Raw genomic sequence first — 22195 nt, forward strand, 5'->3', positions numbered from 1 at the left:
TTCCAGTCTGTGCTAGCAAAACAGTCCTGTAGCTTAGCATGTGCTTCATTTGACCACTTTCTTATTGACCGAGTCACTGGTGCTTCCTGCTTTAGTTTATGCATGTAAGCAGGAGTCAGGAGGATAGAATTATGGTCAGATTTGCCAAAAGGAGGGCAAAGGAGAGCTTTGTACGGGTCTCTGTGTGTGGAGTAAAGGTGGTCTAGTCTTTTTCCCTCTGGTTGCACATTTAACATGCTGGTAGAATTGAGGTAAAATGGATTTGAGTTTCCCTGCATTAAAGTCTCTGGCCACTAGGAGCACCGCCTCTGGATGAGCGCTTTCCTGTTTGCTTATGGCCGTATACAGCTCATTGAGTGCAGTCTTAGTGCCAGCATCCGTTTGTGGTGGTATATAGACAGCTACAACAAATACAGATCTCTCTTAGTAAATAGTGTGGTCTACAGCTTATCATGAGATACTCTACCTCAGGCGAGCAAAACCTCGAGACTTCCTTAGATTCGTGCACCAGCTGTTTATATACATAGGCCTACAACCCTTGTCTTACCAGAGGCCGCTGTTCTATCCTGCCGAAAAAAGCTTAAAACCCGCCAGCTGTATGTTATTCTTGTCGTCCTACAGCCATGACTCTGTGAAACATAAGATATTACAGTTTTTAATGTCTTGTTGGTAGGATATACGTGGTCGTAGTTTGTCTATTTTATTATCAATTGACGTTGGCTAATATGATCGTTGGTAAAGGTAGATTACCCTCTCAGCGTCGGATCCTTAGAAGGCACCCGGACCTTCGTCCCCGATTCCTCCGTCTCTTTCTCCTGCGAATAACGGGATGAGGGTCTAGTCGGGCGTCTGAAGTAAACCCTTGCCGTCCGACTCGTTGAAGAAAAATTATTCCTCCAGTACGGGGTGAGTAATCGCTGTCCTGATATCTAGAAGCTATTTTCGGTGATAAGACATGGTGGCAGAAACATTATGTACAAAATAAGTTACAGATAACGCGAAAAAACATACACAATAGCACAATTGGTTACGGGATCGTAAAATGGCAGCCATCTCCTTTGGCGCCATTCTTCTCCATAAGGACTGAGTCTCAGACAGAAAGAAGGGACAAGAAATAGGGGAGAGAGAGAGAGATACACAGACTCAATGATCATAGCTTTGCGATTGAGAGAGGCCGCCATAGGCAGACCTGGCTCTCGAGAGAAGAAAGGCTATGCACCCACTGCCCACAAAATGAGGTGGAAACTGAGCTGCACTTCCTTACCTCCTGCCAAAGGTCTTGAACATTATTATAGAGACATACAGTGCATTCTGAGAGTATTCAGACCCCTTGACTTTTTCCACATCTTGTTACATTACAGACTTATTCTAACATGGATTAAATTGTTTTTTTATTTCATCCATCTCCACACAGCACCCCATAATGACAAAGCAAAAACAGGTTTGTAGAAATGTATTAACAATTAAAAACAGAAATATCACATTTACACAAGTATTCAGACCCTTTACTCAGTACTTTGTTGAATCATCTTTGGCAGCGATTACAGCCTCGAGTCTTCTTGGGTATGACGCTACAAGTTTGGCACACCAGTATTTGGGGAGTTTCTCCCATTCCTCTCTGCAGATCCTCTCAAGCTCTGTCAGGTTGGATGGGGAGCATTGCTCCACAGTTATTTTCAAGTCTCTTCAGAGATGTTCGATCAGGTTTAGTCCGGGTCTGGCTGGGCCACTCAATGACATTCAGGGACTTGTCCCGAAGGTGAACCTTCACCTCAGTCTGATGTCCTGAGCGCTTTGGAGCAGGTTTTCATCAAGGATCTCTCTGAACATTGCTCCGTTCCTCTTTGCCTCGATCCTGACTAGTCTCCCAGTCCCTGTCGCTGAAAAACATCCCCACAGGTTGATGCTGCCACCACCATGCTTCACCGTAGGGATGGTGCCAGGTTTCCTCCAGATGTGACACTTGGCAGTCTTAGGTGCCTTTTGGCAAACTCCAAGCATGCTGTCATGTGCCTTTTACTGAGGAGTGGCTTCTGTCTGGCCACTCTACCATAAAGGGCTGAATGGTGGAGTGCTGCAGAGATGGTTGTCTTTCTGGAAGGTTCTCGCATCTCCACAAAGGAACTCTAGAGTTCTGTCAGAGTGACCACCGGGTTCTTGGTCACCTTCCTGACCAAGGCCCTTACCCCCCGATTGCGCAGTTTGGCCGGGCGGCTAGCTCTAGGAAGAGTCTTGGTGGTTTCAAACTTCTTCGATTTAAGAATGATTTGAGGCCACTGTGTTCTTGGGGACCTTCAGTGCTGCAGAAATGTTTTGGTACCCTTCCCCAGATCTGTGCCTCGACACAATCATGTCTCGGAGATCAATGGACAATTTGGTTTTTGCTCTGACATGCACTGTCAACTGTGAGACCTTACATAGACAGGTGTGTGCCTTTTCAAATCATGTCCAGTCAATTGAATTTACCACAGGTGGACTCCAATCAAGTTGTAGAAACATCCCAAGGATGATCAATGGAAACAGGATGCACCTGAGCTCAATTTCGAGTCTCATAGCAAAAGGTCTGAATGCTTATGTAAATAAAGTATTTCATTTATATTTTAAATTTTTTATAAAAATCTGTTTTCAATTTGTCCTTATGGGGTATTGTGTTTAGATTGCTGAGGGGAAAAAGTTCGAATAAGGCTGTAACGTAACAAAATGTGGAAAAAGTCAAGGGGTCTGAATACTTTCCGAAGGCACTATATTTCCCACAGATCACACAGACTCCAAAATTATTTTAAAAGAAATCAAACATTGATAAACTCCCATATCTGTTAAGTGAAATAACACAATATGCAATCGGAGCTTAAAGATTTGTGACCCGTTGCCATGACAACAGGGCAACCAGTGGAGCACAAACAACATTGTAAATACATCCCATATTCATCTGTTTACTTAACTTCCTCTACTATTCGTGCTACAACTATTTACACATTGTTAAAAACACTGTACCAAGCTCATAATATAACATTTTAAACTTCTTTACCCTTTTGAAACCTTAATGAGTGCAAAGTTTACTGTATATTTTTTTGTTGATGTTGTTTTTTGTTTCTTCTCACTTTTGTTTATTGTTTATTTTACTTGCTTTGGCAATGTAAACATATGTTTCCCATGCCAATAAAGCCCCTTTGAATTAAATTGAGAGAGAGAGAAAGGGAGGAGGAGAAAAAGGATGGTGCGGCGGCGATAAGGACTGATTCTCAGACAGTGTAACGCTTTAGGTTTGGAGACGTAGCGGAGTCAGGCGCAGGACACAGGTTGAGTTCAAAACAGTCTCGTTTACTCAAAAACCAAAGTCAAAATCTCCAACAGCAAAATAACAGGGTGAGGAGAAACACCTCCAACAACCACTGACAAAGAACAATCACGGACAAAACAGAAATGGAAGCCAGAGGGTTAAATAGGGAACATAATAAGGGAATTGAAAACAGGTGTGTATAATTAAGACAAAACAAAACGAACAAGGAAACATGGATCGGTGGCGACTAGTAAGCCGGTGACGTCGACCGCTGAACGCCGCCAGAACAAGGAGAGGGGCCGACTTCGGCGGAAGTCGTGACAGACAGAAAGAAGAGGGAGAAAGAGAGCGAGATAAATAGTGAGATAAATAAATAGCAAGATAAATAGATAAATGATGGGGACTCAAGAGGACTCAAAAGTCTGAAAAAAGGTTATATTAACCAGTCGTATTCCCTCAGTATACCTGGCCCCCTTTGCCTGAAAAATGTCCTTCTCCTAAAATATGCCATAACTGCCTTCTGTCTGTCCTTCACAGGAGCATGCTCACATTCATTTTTAAAGGACACTGACTTGTCCTTGATGTCATCCAACTGGCCCCAACTGAAACCCCATTTAATGTTATTCCAGTGTGCAGCTCTTAACTGGAATCCCTAAAGCTTTGGTTCCCAAGTTCCCAAAATGCCAATGATACATTCAGAGAAAGACAAAAACCACTCCCCGGAAAACCAACTTCAATTTCAAGGGTAAGACATAACTTTTTGATTAATGTTTTGAATTGAACATTGTCAGGCTGTAATAATCATCTACAGAGAAAATATATTACAACCAACCATCATCATCTCAGTTCTGCCTTGAGTTTCTGTCTCGGCTAAATCCACCATGCTCAAATCCCCTCCTAACTCTCACGCACTAAAGGCATTCTAAAACCAGAGGGGCCTATTTGGTCGCAGTTCTAATAAATGCTGAAGGCAGTTCAGAGTGTACAGTAGTACTAACAAAAAATCAGCTTGATCAAAGGTAACAATTTAAATAGCTCTACATGTCAATTATAGTATACACTGAGTGTACAAAACATTAGGAACACCTTCCCTTTTCATGACATAGACTGACCAGGTAGATCAAGATGAAAGCTTTGATCCCTCATTGATGTTAAATCCACTTCTATCAGTGTAGATAAAGGGAACGAGACAGTTTAAAGAAGGATTTTTAATCCTTGTGACAATTGAGACATGGATTGTGTATCTGTGCCATTCAGATGGTGAATAGGCAAGATACAATATTTAAGTGCCTTTGAACAGGGTATGGTAGTAGGTGCCAGGCACACTGGTTTCAGTGTGTCAAGAACTGCAACGCTGCTGGGTTTTTCACGCTCAACAGTTTCTCGTGTGTATCAAGAATGGTCCACCACCCAAAGAACATCCAGCCAACTTGGCACAACTGTGGGAAGCATTGGAGTCAACATGGGCCAGCTTCCCTGTGGAACGGTTTCGACACCTTGTAGAGTCCATGCCCTGACGAATTGAGGCTGTTCTAAAGGCAAAAGGGGGTGCAACTCAATTTTAGGGAGTTGTTCCTAATGTTTTGTACCCTCCGTAGTAGTAAAGGAATAAAATTCCCAGAGTTTTTTTTTTTTAAACACTGAAGCTGAAGCTAAAGTTGCTTCAGTACAGGGGGAGTGGACAGTCCGGCCAAAGTTGCTTCAGTACCGGGGAGTGTACAGTCTTGCCACCTTCAATGCATACATGGTTGTATATTGGTATACCTGCATTGCACTGGAGTGGGTATGTCTTCCTTGTGGTCTGGTCTGTCTCCATAAATGGCCTCTGTTGTGCTGAGAAATACAATGCAGGGAAAATATCAAAATTGTAAACATCTAAACCATTCCGCAATTGACTATACAAACTCCTAGCACTGTATCACTCATCATCGCTCTTTCCAAAGCTCAGCCACCTCTATTGTGAGAGAATTGTAGAGAATACAAAAAATGTCACAGAGTATTTTATGCACTTCTCCATGTACTATAGTGTTTTAACATGCCAGATTTTCATCCATGTCAGTTTCCTTACAGGTATTTTTATATACACAAAGACATTCTCTAAAGATTGACCACATGGTCTAGATATCATAAACATGCATAAAGTCATACAGAGAGTGTGTTATTTTTTCCAGTGTGTAACTATGGGTCAAAGATCTCTCTGGAATTGAGAACCAAACTGGAAGAACATGCAGTGCTCCCCACGGAGATGTGTTTAATTTGCTTACAGGATTCATGAACTCTGCTTTTGACTCAGGAACTCAACTCTGCTCTCACTCACTATATCCTATCCTATAAAAAAAAGTTTTCTTGGCAAGAATAAGGGGAAAAAAACTTTGCAAACTCAGCCAAAATAGAAAATAAAGCAGTATAGGGGAGAAGAGAAAAACATGCCAGATTGCAGAGGGTTGATACAGTGCAAGGCAGCAAAGCCTTTCTCTCCCAAATGATTCACAGTGGAAAGAAAAGCCCTTTCCCTGTCCTCGCATGAACTTGAACATGAGCTTCCTGTTATATGCTGGGAGGAGGAAACACCCAGAGCAGAGAGCGAGTGGAGAGAGGCAGAGAGCAGGGTCATATTCACTAGGCACCAAATGGAAGAAAACAGACTCAAACAGGGAGGGACTATACCTATACGTGTCCAAAAAGAAACACATGTTTTCGTTTTCCATTGCAAAACCTTTCGCTACGGTGTCCACTATAAATACGACCCAAAGCTGAACAGAGCGGAGCGAGAGCAGAGAGCTCAGTCACACTGGTTGACAGAGGCAGGCCTTCTGTGTTTCGCCCCCTCCCTGGAAGAAAACTAACATGCCAAGGATCTCTCTCTCTCTGCTGCCTGAACTCTTCACCGAACGCCTAAGAAATTAGGTCAAAGCTGGAATCCGTTTGCAAAATTACAACAACAAAGAAGTTACCGCATTGCAAGTGTGATAAAAGAGAATTGCACGCTGCCCTATGTTTGCAACATACTTCAGTCTGAGACTGCCATCATTGAAGTCGTTTGTGGTGACGTCAAAATGAGGGGTTGCTGCTTTACCCACAGGTGTTCTGGCTCTGGCCCAACCCATCGGTTTCTGGGACCAATCAAATCCAAAAAGAAATCAAATTAAATGTTATTGGTCACATACACATGGTTAGCAGATGCTATTGCATCAAATGCTTGTGCTTCCAGTTCCGACAGTGCAGCAAAATCTAACATGTAATCTAACAATTCCACAACAACTACCTAATACACACAAATCTAGTAAAGGAATAGAATAAAAATACATCTAAATATATGGATGAGTAATGACAGAACAGCATAGGCAAAATGCAATAAATGGTATATATAACAGTATATAAATATGAGACGAGTGATTAAAGTGGCATTATTAAAGTGACTAGCGATCCATTTAATAAAGTGGCCAATGATTTAAATTCTGTATGTAGGCAGCAGCCTCTCTGTGTTAGTGATGGCTATTTAACAGACTGATGGCCTTGAGATAGAAGCTGTTTTTCAGTCTCTCAGTCCCAGCTTTGATGCACCTACACTGACCTCACCTACTGGATGGTTGTGGGGTGAACAGGCAGTGGTTCGGGTGGTTGTTGTCCTTGATGATCTTTTTGGCCTTCCTGTGACATTGGGTGCTGTAGGTGTCCTAGGGGGCAGGTAGTTTGCCACCGGCGATGCGTTGCGCAGACCGCACAACCCTTTGGAGAGCCTTGCAGTTGTGGGCGGTGCAGTTGCCGTACCAGGCGGTGATACAGGCCAACAGGATGCTCTCAATTGTGCATCTGTAAAAGTTTGTAAGGTGACAAGCCAAATTTCTTCAGCCTCTTGAGGTTGTAGAGGCGCTGCTGCGCCTTCTTCACCACACTATCTGTGCGGGTGGACCATTTCAGTTAGTCCGTGATGTGTACGCCGAGGAACTTAAAACTTTCCACCTTCTCCACTGTTGTCCTGTCGATGTGGATGGGGGGTGCTCCCTCTGCTGTTTCCTGAAGTCCACGATCATCTCCTTTATTTTGTTGACGTGAGAGGTTGTTTTCCTGACACCACACTCGGAGTGCCCTCACCTCCTCCCTTTAGGCTGTCTTGTCGTTGGTAATCAAGCCCACTACTGTTGTGTTGTCTGCAAACTTACTGATTGAGTTGGAGGTGTGCATAGCCACGCAGTCATGGGTGAACAGGGAGTACAGGAGGGGGCTGAGCACGCACCGTTGTGGGGCCCCAGTGTTGAGGATCAGCGAAGTGAAGGTGTTGTTTCCTACCTTCACCATCTGGGGGTGGCTCGTCAGGAAGTCCAGGACCCAATTGTACAGGGTGGGGTTGAGACCCAGTGCCTCAAGCTTAATGATGAGCTTGGAAGGTACTATGGTGTTGAATGCTGAACAGCATTCTTACATAGGTAGTCCTCTTATCCAGATGGGATATGGCAATGTACAGTGTGATGGCGATTGCATCATCTGTGGACCTATTGGGGTGGTAAGCAAATTGAAGTGGGTCTAGGGTGACAGGTAAGGCGGAGGTGATATGATCCTTGACTAGTCTCTCAAAGCACTTCATGATGACAGAAGTCAGTGCTACGGGGCAATAGTCATTTAGTTCAGTTACCTTTGCCTTCTTGGGTACAGGAACAATGGTGGCCATCTTGAAGCATGTGGGGACAGCAGACTGGGCTAGGGAGAGATTAAATATGTCTGTAAACACACCAGCCAGCTGGTCTGCGCAGGACGTGGCTAGGGATGCCGTCTGGGCTGGCAGCCTTGCGAGTGTTAACACGTTTAAATGTCTTACTCACGTCGGCCACGGAGAAGGAAAGCCCACAGTCCTTGGTAGTGGGCTGCGTCGGTGGCACTGTATTATTCTCAAAGCAGACAAAGAAGGTGTTTAGGGTTGGGTTTAGGGGTGGTGTCTGTGACGTGGCTGGTTTTTCTTTTGTAGTCCGTGATTGTCTGAAGACCATGCCACATACGTCTCGTGTCTGAGCCGTTGAATTGTGACTCCTCTTTGTCTCTATATCGACATATCACTTGTTTGATTGCCTTGCGGAAGGAATAACTACACTGTTTGTATTCTGCCATATTCCCAGTCACCTTTCGATGGTTAAATGTGGTGGCTCATACTTTCAGTTTTGCGTGAATGCCGCCATCTATCCACGGTGTCTGGTTAGGGTAGGTTTTAATAGTCACAGTAGGTACATCTCCAATACACTTCCTTATAAACTCACTCACCGAATCAGCGTATACATCGATATTATTCTCTGAGGTTACTCAGAACATGTCCCAGTCTACGTGATCAAAACAATCTTGAAGAGTGGATTCTGATTGGTCAGACCAGCGTTGAATAGTCCTTAGCACGGGTACATCCTGTTTGAGTTTCTGCCTATAGGAAGGGAGAAGCAAAATGGAGTCGTGGTCAGATTTGCCTGAAAGGAGGGCGAGGGAGGGCCTTGTATGCATCGCGGAAGATAGAGCAGCAGTGATTCAGTGTTTTTCAAGCGCGAGTGCTACAGTCAATATGCTGATAGAATTTAGGTAGCCTTGTTCTCAAATTTGCTTTGTTAAAACCCCCAGCTACAATAAATGCAGCCTCAGGATATATGGTTTCCAGTTTGCATAAAGTCCAGTAAAGTTCCTTGAAGGCCGTCGTGGTATTGGCTTGAGGGGGGATATACACGGATGTAACAATAACCGAGGAGAATTCCCTTGGGAGATAATACGGTCGGCATTTGATTGTGAGGAATTCAAGGTCAGGTGAACAAAAGGACTTGAGTTCCTGTATGTTGTTACAATTACACCATGAGACGTTAATCATGAAACATACACCCCCATTCTTCTTCTTCCCGGAGAGATGATTATTCCTCTCGGCGCAGCACACAAAGAATCCAGGTGGCTATACCGACTCAGACAGCATATCCCGAGAGAGCCATGTTTCCATGAAACAGAGTATGTTACAATCCTTGATGTCTCTCTGGAAAGCAATCCTTGCCCTAATTTCATCTACCTTGTTATCTAGAGACTGGACATTAGCGAGTAATATACTCGGAAGCGGTGGGTGATGTGCGCGCCTCCAAAATCTGACCAGAAATCGCTCCAGACTCATTGCGGAGAAGAAACTAAAGCGTGTGGCGTAGCACTTGGCCATAGCAAGGACTTTGGGAAGCCAGGCAACCTCAGCTCAGCAACTAAAACAATAACAACGGTGGGCGGCCAGTTTTCCCTGCAAAGATATTATAGACAGAAAAAAATGTGTTGCACGCATACTGTAGTGTAGAAGCATGTGTAAAAGACGTCACAGTGCTTGCTTTGAAAGAACCACTTCCTACCGATTCGACCCATACCTGGCGCAAACTCTGGGCCTCTGCCTTGCTAGCACACATGACTGCCCTCCTGAAGTGTCTTACCAGTCACACCATGCGAAAAGCTAGCTATTCGCTGGCACAAGTGGGGACACTTCAGGCTGAGGAGTAAGTTTCACACATCCCCATGTGCTACACATGCACACACACACATACACACACACACACACACTGCAGCTAACTACACACAAAAGTCGTGTCACAGGGAAATCGTCTTACCAGGGAAATCGTATTACCAGGTGAACAGTGAAATATAATCTCCATAGACTACACTAGCTATATTTTACAGCGTCTGAGACGATTATCCCTACTTTAGCTTCACACTGCTACGGAAGGCTTTGTAGCATTTAAAACTACTGTCACAAGTCAAAACAAACTACTTCTGCACACATTCTGCAGAAACCTGGCTGAGCCAAAGCTGCAGCATCCTCCCTCTTTGAAACATCTGTTCTTCTTTCAAATTAAGACATGTTTATGATGCAGAACAGAAAAGCTCAGAACAGCACAGTCGTCCTCCTTTCCCTGACCTGAAATGGCCTCACAGGGACACCATCCAATGCATCATCATCATATCTAGTAAATTATTCATAGAGAAGAATATCAGGGCTCTGTGCCTGAGTTTATGTTTCAATCAATTTCTGGGGGTGAAAACAACAGTCGTACGGTGGATAATGGTCAGGACTGGAGAAGTGAGAGAGACATACCCTTGTGTGACTGATCTCCTGTTCATTCCAATCAAGACATTTTCTTGCTATGCTGTTCTAGAGTAAACTGAGGATAAATCAGTCCACTGACAAAGTCATGCCAATCACAAGTCCACAGGCTTTCTCTTTTTCTTTACTGCTTAGGATCTGAGAAACAAGCCCTTGTCCATTGTCTCCAGCCACCTGTGTTTGCCTCGTTGCCTCGTTTTCCAGAAAGCACAATGATTTTCCTTTTTATAGCCACAAGTGTGTTTTAGAAACATGCAATATACTGGTTATTAATATAGTACATTAAAGATGTCTATCTCCCTGAGCCATCGGGAGCCACAGGGTCATGTTGATCTGCTACATACTTGGCCCCTGTCTGCTCCTCTTTCCAGAGAGCAGCGAGGAGAGGAGAGAATGTGGCCGAAGACAAATGCCAAGGTTCTGTCATCCGTTGCTGCGGCTCCCAGAATTTTGGGAAACATCGCTGCAGTGCGATTGACAGGCTGAGTTCAGCACCAGAGTACCAGAGCACCAGGCAAGGCAACAGAAGAAGCTTCCAGTTGCAGACGCAGCACTAAAACAGCCAGATGTGCAGAAAGAAAACCTACGACAGTCTTATTAGGCCCGTCCGGCCCGGTCCAGGCCATGACACTTTTAACTTCGATTGTGTAAAATAAAAAAAAGCTTCCCAAACCGAATGTCAGGAGGAGCAAATTGAATGTTATCTTTCATAAGCAGGAGAACAGTGAGAGACAACTAATTAACAAATAGAAATGAAGGCGACAGATTGATTTCCCAAGTGTTGTCAGATAGAAAAACTTTCCCTTAATACTGTCCCTTAATGCTGTCAATTAGAAAATGTTTGATTTAAAGCTGTTGATGTAAATTAAGGCGGGGCATTACCCCTGAATATTGCTAATTATTTAAAGAGTATATATATATATATATATATATATATATATATATATATATATATATATATATATATATATATATATATATATATATACGGAAGTATATATATATATATATATACACACTTCCGTTCAAAAGTTTGGGGTCACTTAGAAATGCCCTTGTTTTTTAAAGAAAAGCTAATTTTTTACCCATTAAAATAACATCAAATTGATCAGAAATACAGTGTAGACATTGTTAATGTTGTAAATAGGGTTGCACATTTGGGGAATATTCAGAGGTGGAAACTTTCCGTGGGAATTAACGGGAATATATGGGAATTAACAGAAATATATGCACATTAATATTAATACCATTTAAATATAGATGTATTTTCCATTGGATATATTTACCATATCATATGGAGACAGAAACATAAACCTTTTACCTTATCATAAGTAGACATAATTGCAAATGATTAAAGCCTTCCAATAGAAATATAAAAAAAAGCATTTGTTACGAATTGAACTTTAACTAAATTAGTTGACTCTTCACATGGGATGATTTCACTGAACAACAAAAGAAAGGGAATATTGAATGATCCCCAATGATCCATCTCATCTCCCAAAAATGTTTTCAACATACATCTGTAAAATGATAGTCTATAAACTAAAGCTTTGGCTGTCTTCCTCTCAGGCTTCCATGTCTTCTCCCTGGACCTCCTCAATGTCCACCTCTTGAACATCAGACTCTGAGGCCTCAACTTCACTGTCACTTTCCAAGCTTGTTGAGGATGACAAGTTGTCAGGCTCAAAAAGCCTGAAATTTGCCCGGATGGCCACCAATTTTTCAACCCTTGTATTGGTCAGCCTGTTGCGTGCTTTGGTATGTCTGTTCCCAAACAAGGACCAGTTGTGCTCTGAGGCATCTGATGTTGGTGGGATTTGAAGGATGATGGAGGCAACAGGGGAAAGAGCTTCAGATCCACAAAGTTCCTTCCACCAGGTGGCTGAAGAGATATGTTGGCACGACTGCCATATTGCATCACCATTCCAAAACCCATGCTTGGAAGTATACTTTGCCAGACTGCCAAGAACCTTGCCCTCATCCAGGCCAAGGTGGCGAGACACGGTAGTGATGACAACATAGGCCTTGTTGATCTCTGCACCAGACAGGATGCTCTTGCCAGCATACTTGGGGTCCAACATGTACGCTGAGGCATGAATGGGCTTCAGGCAGATGTCTTCACACTTTTTAATGTATTTCAAAACTGCAGTTTCCTCTGCTTAGAGCAACAGTGAAGTGGGCAGGGCAGTACGGATTTCTTCCGACAGGATGTCATTGTCTCCCTCCATCCGTGCAATGGCTATTGCTATAGGTTTCAGGCTGCTTACCACTCTCTCCCAAAATACATCATCCAAGAGGATCCTCTTGATGGGGCTGTCCATATCGGCCATTTCTTGGAGAGACTCCTTCCCCTCCAGGAGACTGTCAAATATGATGACAACACCACCCCAGCGGGTGTTGCTGGGCAGCTTCAATGTGGTGCTCTTATTCTTCTCACTTTGAGAAGCAGTAGATTGCTGCTGTAACTTGATGACCCTTCACATACCTAACAATTTCCTTGGCTCTCTTGTACAGTGTGTCCATTGTTTTCAGTGCCATGATGTCCTTGAGGAGCAGATTCAATGCATGAGCAGCACAGCCAATGGGTGTGATATGAGGGTAGGACTCCTCCACTTTAGACCAAGCAGCCTTCATGTTCGCAGCATTGTCTGTCACCAGTGCAAATACCTTCTGTGGTCCAAGGTCATTGATGACTCTCTTCAGCTCAATTGCAATGTAGAGACCGGTATGTCTGTTGTCCCTTGTGTCTGTGCTCTTGTAGAATACTGGTTGAGGGCTGGAGATGTAGTTAATTATTACTTGCCCATGAACATTCAACCACCCATCAGAGATGACTGCAATACAGTCTGCGTTCTCTATGATTTGCTTGACCTTCACTTGAACTCTGTTGAACTCTGCAACCAACAAATGAGTAGATAAAGCATGTCTGACTTGAGGGGTGTATGCTGGGCGAAGAACATTCAGAAATCTTTTCCAATACACATTGCCTGTGAGCATCAGAGGTGGACCAGTTGCATACACAGCTCGAGCAAGACATTCATCTGCAATTCTCTGACAACGTTCCTCCATTGAGTCAAAAACACTTCTGATTCCAGGAGGACCATGAGCTGTTGCTATCAATAAGGTGTCACCTCGAATAGAAGTCGACTTTTGTCAGACGTTGCTTGTTGTGAGCGCTGAGGGAACTTTATGCACTTGGCCAGATGAGTCTGCATCTTTGTTGCATTCTTCACATATGATTTGGCACAGTATTTGCAACTGTACACAGCTTTTCCTTCTACATTAGCTGCAGTGAAATGTCTCCACACATCAGATAGTTCCCGTGGCATTTTCCTGTAAAGATTAGACTTTTTTTTTTTTAAAACAACAAATACAATTCCATGTACAGATAAATAGTTAAGCAGTTAGGTTAAACAACTCCTTTGTAAGATAAATGTTTTAAAATTAAACATGTATGGAAACAGGTGAATTAACATCCCTCAGTTAGCAGGCTCAAGCAAGCTAAAACCCACATGGTAGAAAAAATTAACTAACAGTAATTGTTAACAAGTTAGAAATTATTTAAACACACTTCGCTGTAGGCTACTATTTACTCGTTAACAAAAAATAATGTATGTCATGTAAAATATATTCACCCCACCCAGTACTGTAATCAAAACTTACCAGAAAGCATGTAGTCCTTGGCTCAGACAGTGTAGTAGTGTGGGCTCAATAGCGAATCAGCTGTACATGTGATGGAAGAGTGCACTGCAGATGTGATGGAAAAATGCACTGTGCATGCAGAGGGTTGCAATTCCATTGAATTGGGGATAGTTTAACCAAAATATGCCACAAGACCTAGAATTGACTTTGGTGTATCCCACAAAAAAAGGTTCACTGTTATAAGATCATTTTTTTGATGAATTTAAGCGAAACTTCCCAACTTCCCGGGCTTAACTTCCCATGGAAAATTTCCAGAAAAATTCCAGAAATTTACCGGAAAGTTTCCGACCCTTTGCAACCCTAGTTGTAAATGACTATTGTAGCTGGAAATGGCAGATTTTTTTATGGAATATCTACATAGGTGTACAGAGGCCCATTATCAGCAACCATCACTCCTGTGTTCCAATGGCACGTTGTGTTAGCTAATCCAAGTTGATCATTTTAAAAGGCTAATTGATCATTAGAAAACCCTTTTGCAATTATGTTAGCACAGCTGAAAACTGTTGTCCTGATTAAAGAAGAAATAAAACTGCCTTTCTTTAGACTAGTTGAGTATCTGGAGCATCAGCATTTGTGGGTTTGATTACAGGCTCAAAATGTCCATAAACGAAGCACTTTCTTCTGAAACTTGTCAGCCTATACTTGTTCTGAGAAATGAAGGCTATTCCATGCGAGAAATTGCCAAGAAACTGAAGATCTCGTACAACGCTGTGTACTATTCCCTTCACAGAACAGTGCAAACTGGCTCTAACCACAATAGAAAGAGGAGTGGGAGGCCCCGGTGCACAACTGAGCAAGAGGACAAGTACATTAGAGTGTCTAGTTTGAGAAACAGACGCCTCACAAGGCCTCAACTGGCAGCTTCATTAAATAGTACACGCAAAACACCAGTCTCAACGTCAACAGTGAAGAGGCGACTCCGGGATGCTGGCCTTCTAAGCAGAGTTGCAAAGAAAAAGGGTTTTTCTTTATTCTTTACTATTTTCTACATTGTAGAATAATAGTGAAGACATCAAAACTATTAAATAACACATATGGAATCATGTAGTAACCAACATCTTTTTAAACAAATCAAAATATATTCTAGATTTTAGATTCTTCAAAGTAGCCACCCTTTGCCTTGATGATAGCTTTGCACACTCTTGGCATTCTCTCAACCAGCTTCACCTGGAATGATTTTCCAACAGTCTTGAAGGAATTCCCACATATGCTGAGCACTTGTTGGCTGCTTTTCCTTCACTCTGTAGTCCAACTTATCCCAAACCATCTCAATTGGGTTGAGGTCGGGTGAATATAAAGGCCAGGTCATCTGATGCAGCACTTCTTGGTCAAATAGCCCTTACACAGCCTGGAGGTGTGTTGGGTCATTGTCCTGTTGAAAAACAAATGATAGTCCCAATAAGCGTAAACTAGATGGGATGGCGTATCGCTGCAGAATGCTGTGGTTAACTGTGCCTTGAATTATAAATAAATCACAGACAGTGTCACCAGCAAAGCACCCCCACACCATCACACTTCCTCCTCCATGCTTCACGGTGGGAACCACACATGCGGAGATCATCCATTCACAAACTGCATCTCACAAAGACTCATCAGACCAAAGGACAGATTTCCACGGTCTAATGTCCATTGCTCGTGTTTCTTGGCCGAAGCGAGTCTCTTCTTCTTATTGCTGTCCTTTAGTAGTGGTTTCTTTGCAGCAATTCGACCATGAATGCCTGATTCACGCAGTCTCCTCTGAACAGTTGATGTTGAGATGTGTCTGTTACTTGAATTCTGTGAAGCATTTATTTGGCCTGCAATTTCTGAGGCTGGTAATTCTAATGAACTAACTCTGGGTCTTCCTTTCCTGTGGCGGTCCTCATGAGAGCCAGTTTCATCATAGCGCTTGATTGTTTTTGCGACTGCACTTGAAGAAACTTTCAAAGTCTTGACATTTTCCAAATTGACTGACCTTCATGTCTTAAAGTAATGATGGACTGTCATTTCTCTTTGCTTATTTGAGCTGTTCTTGCCATAATATGGACTTGGTCTTTTACCAAATAGGGCTATCTTCTGTATACCACCCCTACCTTGTCACAACACAACTGATTGGCACAAACACATTAACGAAAGAAATTCCACAAATTAACTTTTTTTCAAGGAGCACCTGTTAATTGAAATGCATACCAGGTGACTACCTCATGAAGCTGGTTGAGAGAATGCCAAGACTGGTACTGTATATACATTATTATTGTTATTATGTATACAAAATACATAATCTCTCTCTCAGTTTAATTGTGCAACTGACAGCTTTGGCTGTGAGAGTCAACCTGTCATGTTGGGCTCCCGATTGGTGCAGCGGTCTAAGGCACTGCATCTCAGTGCAAGAGGCATCCCTACAGTCCCTGGTTCAAATCCAGGCTGAATCACATCCAGGTGTGATTGGGACTCCCATAGGGTGGTGCACAATTGGTCTGTGTTTGGCCAGGGTAGGCCATCATTGTCAATAAGAATTTGTTCTTAACTCACTGGCCTAGTTAAATAAAAAATTGAGGGCCTACTCTGAGTACTGACCCCAGCACTTGTGCACACCTGTGCACTTAACACAGAAAATATGTGCCGTGACTGACAAGGCTCAAATGAAGAAGTAATCAACATTTTCTGCCAAGTTTACAGCAGATATTTTGAATCATTGTCTCTAAACATAAGCCTTTTCAGATAGATGAAGGATGGTCAGGGGGTATAGTCAGAGTATGTGATATTTTTCACATGAACAGGTTTTCCCACTGACTATTTTATTTACAAATGACAGGCTTATACATTCTCCATAGAACTAATAACCATTACTTGGTAATCATTATAAATAAGAAATGAAAGTTTCACTCAATGTTTTTCATTTGTAATGCAGCACTTAAAATGTAATGCATTATGCACTGAATCATATTACAATATGTTTCACCCAGCAATCACAGTACAGTAATTTAAAAAAGTCAAATGCGACGTAAATCAGAAAAATATTTTGGCTGATTTCTCATTACGATTTAAACTGTTTTCATGTCCCTGAATAGTTACATAATAAAACAATTTTATACCTACCTGTTATAACAATGTCTATAACATGCATTCTTCAAATCTTTGACTTTCTGTTGATCTGAAATGTCCACTTCTTCAATGTCCAAGGTTGAGCAGCCAGCACAGAAAAAGAAAGCACAGCACATTTTAGCACTTTTATAGAAATACCCTTGTATCTTTGCATCTGAAAATTACAAATGATCACCATCAAAAAAGGCAAATAGTGAAAATAGGCTATTTTCTTCCACAGACACACAGGATGCATTGCTGAGATTATTATCAACATCATAGCAAAACACCAACTAATTTCAACTCCTCAAAGAAGGCAATTGTCTCCCAACTTTCAATAGATCTCTTTTTGTCCCATACTATGTGAATCATTATAAGACTCAAGGACTGAATAGCCTGCTAAATATATACAACCAAACACAAAACGTCCATATGGGCTCTTCTCGAGTCTAAAATATATTTTTAAATTGGTTTAGGCCTATAGAGGCCAAATGTGACATTTGGGCTTCAAGCCTCTATAGGCCTAAACCTATTTAAAAATATATTTTAGACTAGAGAAGATCCCATGTGGATCCCACGGAACAACATAACATTGTTGGGGGCTATTTAGTTTGCGGTTGAAATAATTACCCGCGAAAACGTAATTCCCTCTTGCCTACGGACGAGACGAGATTGTTGACCATCTCAGTCTCTGATTCGTGTCATCCACTGCACTGAAAATACATGCTATCCACCGGCAGACAGCACACGATTTGAAACGGCCATTCCCTACAATAAATGCGGTTTGTTTTTATGGAGCACATTAACTTACGTTTAGTTGCTTGTCTTCAAAACATCTGTATTTTCCTTATATCTCCTCGTAGTTTGTCATTGAATCACAGAAAATATATATTTCTTATGGAAAAAAGATGAATGTCGATTTGACAAGGACGCCAATTTCAAGATGAAGTTCAAGTTCAAGTCCAAGTCTTGAGCGACCATCACCCTGTCTCTCCCTCACGTCCAATTCCACTCCCCCGTAAGTATTGTGTCCTCGCTGCACGGTCGCAACAACGATGCGAGTGTGAGAAAAGAAGACTAGGCTGTGTAGTGACACGCGCTCTGAGTAGATACATTGTAACATTGTAGCAAAGTAGGCCTATATAACCTTCTGCAAAGAAGCATCGATAGCAAAATAAGATGTGATGAGTTCGCCGACTCTTTTAAAAATATTAATTGAGAATAGGCTACCAACATTTCCTCGCTTGCCACATCGGTGGCGGGGCCGGACTATCAGTAGACCCGACAAACTCACTGTGTTCCTTCTGCCATTGCTGAAATAGATTTGCGAAGTTCAGCTAAGGTGAACTGTGATTCGCAGCTGCCTGCCTGTCGCTGCACTATCTCAGATATGAAAACCACTGGACCTAGCATAGTCCTACTACAATTACATATTTACAAAAGATAAGAGGTGTCGATAGTGTGGAGCATTAGCCTACTGCAAACAAACAGCCATACACACGCATCCGTTTTTATTGAATACATGCATGCAAAACTATTTAATATAGCTATAAAAAACTCGAGGCACCACGTTTTGGCTACTCCTGTTCATTTCTTTATTACACTCGTTTTTATTACACGTGTTACCACATTGAAGTTGTTCCATAATAAAACATGGAACACATTGCTTTTCAATAACGCAATCAGAATTTGTTTGGTCTATTCAAGTGTTAAATGGAGTCCTTCACTTCCAATGTATACCTACTAGAATAGACCTGACACTCGTGTTCATATAGGCTAGCCTAGCCTACTGTCGGCATATTTTGTCATTTTACCGAGGCAGTTTCAAGTAAATGCAAATGAGAAGCATAGGTCTAGGTCTCAAACACAAGTTCTGTCAATATAGGCCATCATATCAATTTCATAATAATTTCCAGGCATTTGGGCCTAGCCTATTTTCCAAAAATACCTTAGCCAAAAAGGCACCCAATAAACGAGTAGGCTAGGCCTATGCACAATGCACCTGTTTAATCTACCTGTGTCAACTGGAATAAAGCATGTGCTGTTGTATATATTTTTCCCCTCCAGGCATGGAGTGTCAAGTGATTTCATGCCTGGACTTGTGATTAGGCTATATGATTTCATGTCAACAGATATGATTTAGCTATTGTATTCTGTTATATGAGGGTTCAACATGTTTATAGGAATTCTAGATGAGCGGTAGCTAATTTGTGGTATGATAAAAGTATTGTAAAGTATTATTTGTAACTGCTTTGCTTTAAATTATTGTGCAAGACAAGACACTTTTCCCCATAATTAGCCTCGGGCTAGAAGACACTTTTCCTCATAATTAGCCTATGGCTATAACACACTCTGGTGACTTTACAGGCTATAGACTACTGTGCTCCCGTTATTTAAATTGGATAACAGGGTTCCCATAGGCCTGTAGTTCAGGAAAAAATTCTACACATGTATTTGGTTTTAGATTTTTTTTAATAAGTATTCACACTCCTGAGGCAATACTTTGTAAAAGCACCTTTGGCAGCGATTACAGCTGTGAGTGTTTATGGATAAGTCTCTAAGAGCTTTCCACACCTGGATTGTGCAACTTTTTCCATTATTCTTTTCAAAATTCTTCAAGCTCTGTCAAATTGGTTGTTGATCATTGCTATACAACCACTTTCAGGTCTTGCCATAGATTTCCAAGTAGATTTAAGTCAAAACTGTAATTCGGCTTTTCAGGAACATTAACTGCCTTCTTGGTAAGCAACTCCAGTGTAGATTTGGCCTTGTGTTTTAGGTTATTGTCCTGCTGAAAGGTGAATTCATCTCCCAGTGTCTGGTGGAAAGCAGACTGAACCAGGTTTTCCTCCAGGATTTTGCCTGTGCTTAGCTCCATTCGGTTTCTTTTTTATTCTGAAAAAAATCCCCAGTCCTTAATGATTACAAGCATATCCATAACATGATGCAGCCACCACTATGCTTGAAAATATGGAGAGTGGTACTCAGTAATGTGTTGTATTGGATTTGCCCCAAACATAACACTTTGTATTCAGGACAAACAGTTAATTGCTTTGCCACATTTTTTGCAGTTTTACTTCAGTGCCTTGTTGCAAACAAGGATGCATGTTTTGGAATATTTGTATTCTGTACAGGCTTCCTTATTTTCACTCTGTCAATTAGATTAGTATTGTGGAGTAACTACAAATGTTGTTGATTGCTTCGTGCTTCTACACCTGCATTGCTTGCTGTTTGGGGTTTTAGGCTGGGTTTCTGTACAGCACTTCAAGGTATTGCTGATGTAAGAAGGGCTATATAAATACATTTGTTTTGATTTGATTTGATCCATCCTCAGTATTCTACTGTCACACCAATTAAAATTGGCCTCATGGTGAAATCCCTGACCGGTTTCCTTCCTCTTCAGCAACGGAGATAGGAAGGACGCCTGTATCTTTGTAGTGACTGGGTGTATTGATACACCATCCAAAGTGTAATTAATAACTTCACCATGTTTAAAGGGATATTTTATGTCTGCTTTTTATATTTTTACCAATAGGTTCCCTTCTTTGCAAGGCATCTGAAAAACTTCCTGGTCTTTGTGGTTGAATCTGTGTTTGAAATTCACTGCTCGACTGAGGGACCTTGCAGATAATTGTATGTGGGGGGTGCAGAGATGAGGTAGTAATTCAAAAATCATGTTAAACACTATTATTGCACACAGAGTGAGTATTATGTGACTTGTTAAGCACATTTTTACTCCTAAACTTATTTAGGCTTGCCATAACAAAGGGGTTGAATATTTATTGACTCAAGACATTTCAGCTTTTAATTTTTTATTAATTTGTAAACATTAAAAAACATAATTCCACTATGACATTATGGGGTATTGTGTGTAAGCCATTGACCAAAAAAATCTTATTTTAATTTATTTTAAATTCAGCATGTAACACAACAAAATGTGAAAAAAGTCTGGTGGCATAATAAATCCTATTAACGAGATAGTAAGTAATAATAATGAGATACTAAGTAATAATAATGAGATACTTAAGCAATAAGGCATGAGAACCCAGGGATTATTGTGTGATAACTCCTAACTAAGGGCTGTTCTTAGGTCCGAGGTGAAACCTAAATCTGATGTCAACCAGATGTCATCAAACAGGCACATCAACAAAACTCTCCAATACATTAATATAACAATATCACCACAAACTCGCTCGCTCGCACGCACGCATGCAAACACACACACACAATGTGAGATTGATTATAGGATATACATACGGTTATGCTTGAAAGTTGAGGAGGACCTGATGCAAAGTGCACATTGAATTCATGTGATAGAGACCGCCTAAAACGCATCTCATAATAATGACTTAGCATCTCATAATAATGACAACCTATCTTCTAATTATGACTTAGCATCTCATAATTATGATTTAGCATCTCATAATAACGTCTTAATATCACATAATTACACAACACAATGCCACAGATATCTCAAGTTTTGAGGGAGTGTGCAATTGGCATGCTGACTGAAGGAATGTCCACCAGATCTGTTGCCAGAGAATTGAATGTTAATTTCTGTACCATAAATCGCCTCCAATGTCGTTTTAAAGAATTTGGCATACGTCCAACCAGCCTCAAAACCGCAGACCACGTGTAACCACGCCAGGCCAGGACCTCCACATCCACCTTCTTCACCTGCGGCATCATTTTACATTTTTTTTTACATTTTAGTCATTTAGCAGACGCTCTTATCCAGAGCGACTTACAGTAGTGAATGCATACATTTCAAACATTTCATTTCATACATTTTATTTATTTATTTTTTTATTTAATTTTTTTTCCTGTGCTTCGTCTGAGACCAGCTACCCGGACAGTTGATGAAACTGTGGGTTTTCTCAACCAAAGAATTTCTGCACAAACTCATAAACCGTCTCAGGGAAGCTCATCTGCATCCTCGTCATCCTCACCAAGGTCTTGACCTGACTACAATTCGGCGTCGTAACCAACTTCAGTGGGCAAATGCTCACTTTCGATGGCTACTGGCATGCTGGAGAAATGTGCTCTTCACGGATGAA

The 22195-nt window shown here is 41.7% G+C and overlaps 1 long non-coding RNA gene across 1 annotated transcript; it reads right to left on the reverse strand.

The window, feature by feature from the left end:
* Window positions 1–1309: 1309 nt before the first annotated feature.
* LOC106609101 (uncharacterized) lies at window positions 1310–18516 on the reverse strand. The gene is made up of 3 exons (XR_006770625.2): window positions 17950–18516; window positions 17154–17223; window positions 1310–5113 (listed from the first exon to the last, which is right to left on the reverse strand). It is a non-coding gene; the product is annotated as an uncharacterized LOC106609101 (long non-coding RNA).
* Between the last annotated feature and the right edge of the window lie 3679 nt (window positions 18517–22195).

This window comes from Salmo salar, chromosome 07 (assembly GCF_965601325.2).
Source record: "Salmo salar chromosome 07, fSalSal1, whole genome shotgun sequence".
Classification (NCBI taxonomy): Eukaryota; Metazoa; Chordata; class Actinopteri; order Salmoniformes; family Salmonidae; genus Salmo; species Salmo salar.